At 30.8% G+C, this 6,167-nt stretch overlaps 1 pseudogene; it reads right to left on the bottom strand.

The window, feature by feature from the left end:
* Positions 1-1,580: 1,580 nt before the first annotated feature.
* LOC107007004 lies at positions 1,581-4,000 on the bottom strand (annotated as a pseudogene).
* Positions 4,001-6,167: the final 2,167 nt, after the last annotated feature.

Raw genomic sequence — 6,167 nt, forward strand, 5'->3', positions numbered from 1 at the left:
TGAATATTTTTTTTCACATTACGTAACAAATTTGTTTATATTGAAGATATAAATATCAAATGATAGACGTAAAGATTTTTAAATTTTTAATTAAAAATAGACATAATAAATATACTGACAAAACCAGGTTTAAATCATTTAATAAAGTATAATCAAAGTATTTATAATCAAACATAGACATAAAGATTTTTAAATTTTTTATTTAATCTAGATGATACACTGCCAAAACCAAATGATACATATGTACCAGAAACACACTAAAAATAACTGATACATTGGCCAAACCGTATGTATAATGTACAATATGTTACACTCTAATCCTTAAATTTTACAAGATATTTAGGTAAATTGAATAGCATATTCATATGAATTGCTATTATTTTTTTAAAGGAAAGTTATTTACTGTATATTTCAATAAAAGCATATCAAAAAAAGCATTACACAAGTTAAATTATATAAATTCACATGATACATGATTTATAGTCATTCTAAAGTACTCAATAACATTAACAATATATTTGTATTTTTTATCTAATGGAGATGTATCATTGTGCAAACCAATGATACACACTAAAAGTACATGAAACTTTATATAAACAATGTGTACAAAAAATACACAATAAATGTACATGATACACTAGATTAACCATATGTATCATGTACATTATGTTATCTTACTGTAGCATAAGATTTATATATTCAAAACAAATATTGACACAAGTATTTTTATCAACACCAATAATAAGAAAGTATTTATAATCATAAGCACGACTTCAAATGTAATTACCACATGTTTGTACGTTTATTTATCTAAACACAAAGTGTTCAATTTGCAGTCGTAATTAAAACTGAAATTCATTAAAATGTTTACGTGATAAATTATTCTTTATATCATAGAAACATTACGACAAATTCACTTCTCTTTTGGGTAGAAAGTACAAGTTCTTCTGTTGTGCCCTTCTTGTCCACATTGTCCACAACAGTTTGTGTTCACCGAAATCTTTTCATCTGCATTCTTTCTTCTTCTTTTTCTTGGTCGTCCAGATGATCTTCTGTATCTAGGTGGATACACAGTTTCAGCTACCACGTGTTTAGGATCTGACCAATCTTTCTTATCTGGCATTGGCACCATTGGAATTTCATATGTTTTTGCCAACGCATCAGGCTTGTAATAATCAGAGCAATACGGATTCATATCGGTGACATTCTTTTTTTTCAATACAGCGATTGCATGTGAACAGGGTATCTCATCTAGTTGAAATCTACCACAACAACATACTTTTCGCTCAAGACAAACAATATATCTTCTTCCATTTTCATAAACCGAGAAAATAAACTCAGATGATGGAACAACCTGTGTACATTAAAAATTTTAAATATATAACTTTTAAAAACCAAATCATGTTAAAAAAAGCATAATGATACACAGAATTAGATATATATAATATAAAGTATCATATAATGATACATACCTCCATTTTTGAACTTTTAGCCGCGTTTATAATCAACAATTCCTCAAATTTTCTACCTAATGTGTCCTTTGTGTATGAGGCTACTTCTCTGTTTTTGCAATGCCAAGATCCAAAAAGAATTCTAACCTCTTCCAAGAATTCTAATATAGTTAATTGGCGTGCTTCAACAAGACAACCATTGATACATTCTGCAATGTTTGAAGTCATCATTCTACCTCTGTTTACTGTTGCATGAACTCTTGACCATTTTTCGTAACCTGCATATTGAAGGTACTCCTTAACCCTGTGATCAATTCTATCAACCTTAGCCATCAACTTATCAAAATCTTCCTTTCTATATGCCTTGGCCATAGAGTAGAATAGATCACTTATGGCCTTTCTGCTCCTTTTGAAGTTTCCACATACATTCTTCCAAAGATGCCCGATGCATGCATAATGAGGTACATCGGGGAACACAATCCTTACACTCTTCATGATACTCTCATTTCTATCTGAAACAACACACATATCTTTTCTATCGCCAAATGCATGTTTTAACTGTTCGAAAAACCATGTCCACGAACAATCATTTTCGGTGTCAACAACACATATGCCAATGGAAATATGCAACCTGATTACACACACATTATATTATTTGATACTTAATATATAAAAAGACATCATTACTATAAATAAAAAATACCTGCGCCATCAAGTGTGCTTGCTGATACAAATGTCCCTTTGTAAGCTCCACTCAGATGTGCACCATCCCCAACAACTACTGGTCTGCAGTATTTAAATCCCCTAATGAATGGTCTTAAGGCGATGAACAGATACATAAATTCATCCTCTTCAGTCTTATGCATTCTTATATAAGAATCTGGATACACAGTTTTTAACATGTGTATGTATCGCGGCATCCGTCTATATCCAGCAGATGGTTTTCCTCTAATCATGGAGAGTGCACGTTCTTTAGCACGCCATGCTTGCTGGTAAGATATTTCAACACCATAATATTCTCTAATATCATCAATTATATCCCTTGGTGTATAAATTCGTTTATAATTGACCAATTTTGGAGCTGTCACTCCACTTACAAATCCCACTGTTGCTTGGACTTTGGTTAATACCCTCTCCCTCATCGGACACGTATGTTCACTATTGAAATTTCTAACAATGAATATATCAGATTTTTTCCTGCACGACGCCTTCATAGTCCAACCACATTTGTCTGAAAAGCATACCAACACATAGCTGCGTACATTTTTTAAGCATATTAATACACATATCAAATACATCATATATAATATATTCAACAATAATGTTTAAAGTAATCAAACAATGAATCACACAAAAAGTATCAACCAATTTTTAAGAAAAGTATCAAACTTTAATGAAATTTATCCACTATTTGTGATATGACTGTTTAAAATGATACAGTCCTTACTATATCGGTAGTAGTACTTTCAAGTATCAAATATACTTATTTCAATGTATCAAAAACAAATTCCTGAAATGATGATACATTAGATTATAAAATAACATATGAAACTTGCAGGTTTTCATATAGTACAGTAATATTTCATGTACTAATTAAATTATAAAACAACAAATGATACATTAAAATATCAAAATACTGTCATACCTTTGTTGATCAGACCTCTTCACTTTGCAGTTGAAGTTGTTCTTTATCTTATATTTCGTCATCACATCTACAAGTGTTGCTTTATCCTTGTATATCTGACCTGTCTTCACATCAACAATATCTGAATTGATTATAACATTTGCAACTCCAACTTCTGAATTTTCATGTGTCTCAAATAAGCTACTTTCAACTATTGCCAAAGCCTGTGTATCATTTGTTGTGCCTTCTACACACGTTATTTCTCCACTTCTTCCATCAAAGTTATGTACAGTACCACTATTCTTCTCAATTGTGTCAATACATAATGGATATATTGAAAATCCAGGCTCGTTTTTTTTCAGTTCAAAATATAGTTTAACACTCATATCGTTCTTAAGTTTCATCGGACAGGAGTTACCTTCTACAATGTATCGAATTTCAATTTCTTTCCTTGATACATCAATGTCCAACTCGGCCGCAATTGCTGCTTTGAGATTAGAAAACGAAATTGAATCTCCAACAACGATTCCATCAATTTTGTAATTTTCATACTGCAATTCGTTCACCCAAATTCCGGAATGTCTCATCAAAATCGAAGTATTCATCTTCAAAAACCCACTGCAACAACAAAAAAATTTCGGCAGCTCCAATTGTTTTCTAAATAACTGATACAATCTTTGATTTTCAAATTTTGAAATTAATATCCAATTAAGTGCTGATTTAATGCTGATTAATGATCTGTTACCACAAATTAAGCTGTTTTATTAACAGCTTTAAATTTACCGTTTTTATCCCCTATTTTTTCTTAACAGTTTTAAGTTACTATGTATCATTTACCATGTATCACAACATTCTAAAGTATCACGGCTCAGCAATTTTAAGGGATTTTTTGTAATTATTAAACTTATCGGGACAGAATGTAATTATTGAATTACACTATGGGATTCCTTAAATTTATACTATATAAAATGACCCAAATGGATCTTGCCCCATTTCGGAAGAGGAAGGGAGAAACAGATGGCTAGATCAAATTATTCGTCCTAGAGAAGCGAGCTGTCTCAATCTTATATGGAAAGGACGGAAACACAGCTGGCCAAACTGAAAAGCCAGCCTGCTCTGTTGAGGGAGCGTACTGGCGAGGAGACGACAACACGGAAAGGAGCCATTGCATTCGCCCTCGCGTGAGGCGCGTTGGAGGGGTCAATTTTGGTGTTGCCTGTGCTGATATGGGTATGTTGTACGCTTCTGGATTTCTTCTTGTGAAGAAGAAAATGAATGTGGGCAGGGTCGGGCGAATCTGGAGTAAGTTGGGAAATTTGATATAGGGATTGGAATGGGCTGACTGGATTTGGTCAAATGGGCTTTTGTTGAATTTAAAATGGGCCGAGAAGAGTAGGAATGGGTCTAAATGAAATGCAATTGACCCATGTAACTGAACATAAACGAATCGGATTTACTTAGAAAACTCGGTTAAAAGTTAAATATGATTATTTAAATTAATTGACGAGATTCTCAATCTCATTGAAACAAAATATTAACTTAATTGTTAGGTAATGACTAAAAATTACAAACAATTTAAACTAAACTACTTTAATAAAAAATACTTAATAAAATTAATTTTTTTTTAGACTATTTTCGAATATTTAAGAAACACTAATTACACATATAATTATAAAATACTATAAAAATAGACTATACTTACTTAAAGTAACATGGAAAAATATTTGAATTTTGTAAAACTAATTATTCTAAATCGTTTGAAAATTGAGAAGCTCTTGAATCAATTTCGATCGGGGAGGGTCAAAACTGGGTGTCAACAGTACTTATATTCTTAATCTTGCTATTATAATATTAATGATCATTTCGATTTATTAAAAGGTGAAATTATGAGGTTCGTCAATATGTCTGATAGATTGGATGTTAGTGAAATAAAAAATTAGTTAATAGAATTCATGTCTCGGTATAGAGATTAATGATATGTCTTTTAGAAAAGGTTATAAGTTTTCATTTTATTAAATCTTGCAAGTAAATTTTTTGAATCCAACACACAAAATAACTTAAGTAGTTCTCTAAAGGAAATTAATCATTAAGTTAAATTCGTCATTAATTTGATTTATTTATAAGTAACTATGATCTTAAGATAAAGAATTATATAAGTGTCTAATGAAAAACTTTGGAATCTAATTTGTAATGACCCGAAAAAATCATTTTTGAAAATTATCATAAATATACCATTTTACCCCTTATAGCTATCATGAGTCATTTATTTAGTTGGTGAATAATGGGCCAAGTCTGTGATTAATACCATAATACTTGACCCATACATTTAATTAAAACTAATTAGGGGCTAAAGTCTTTTACTACGTGCCAACACGAAGAAAAGTGCAGCACGCATCACAAGAATCAAGGACACAACTCTTCCAAGTAAAGGAAATATCAATGTTTAAGTTTTGTAACTAGTGCACGCATTGGAATGAATAATTGGTGTACAAGTTACTGGATGTTGCAAATGGAAATTTAGGCTACGAATTTTGTAAACTAATAATTGCCAATTGGTAAATAGAAAAGAACTCAAATTTGAATGTTTTTGTTGTTGTAACGTGACTTCTTTTGGGACGATATATATATAGTGTTGGCCTAGGGTTTTCCAATTTTTATGTAATTGATTTTTTTTAAATTTTTTCTTATAGTTTTCATATTATGTTCCAAGTTTGATATATTCAGATATGTAATTAAATATCGAGTATATTATATTACATGAAAACTATTAGGGTAGTAGTGTTTGGAGAAGTTGGAACTTAACCTTAGGCTTAAAATTTGTAAATATGCGAGTTGGCATGTTATTTGACATCAACATTTATTGGTTATGAATTTAAGTTAGTTCTTGGGTCTATTCAAAAAATATAGTAATTAATATGGGTGTTGTTAGTTCAAAATCTTATTGTGGTTATTTATTTGAATAGATAGTATTAATGTGGAAGTACATCGAAAGAGGAAGGCTCAAATCTTGGAGTATTGCTAGATTGTTTGAGGCAATTGGATTTCTATACCCTTTTTAAGTATATAAAATTCGTGTATTTCCTTGTAGTATG

Source organism: Solanum pennellii, chromosome 12 (genome assembly GCF_001406875.1).
Source record: "Solanum pennellii chromosome 12, SPENNV200".
NCBI classification, from domain to species: Eukaryota; Viridiplantae; Streptophyta; class Magnoliopsida; order Solanales; family Solanaceae; genus Solanum; species Solanum pennellii.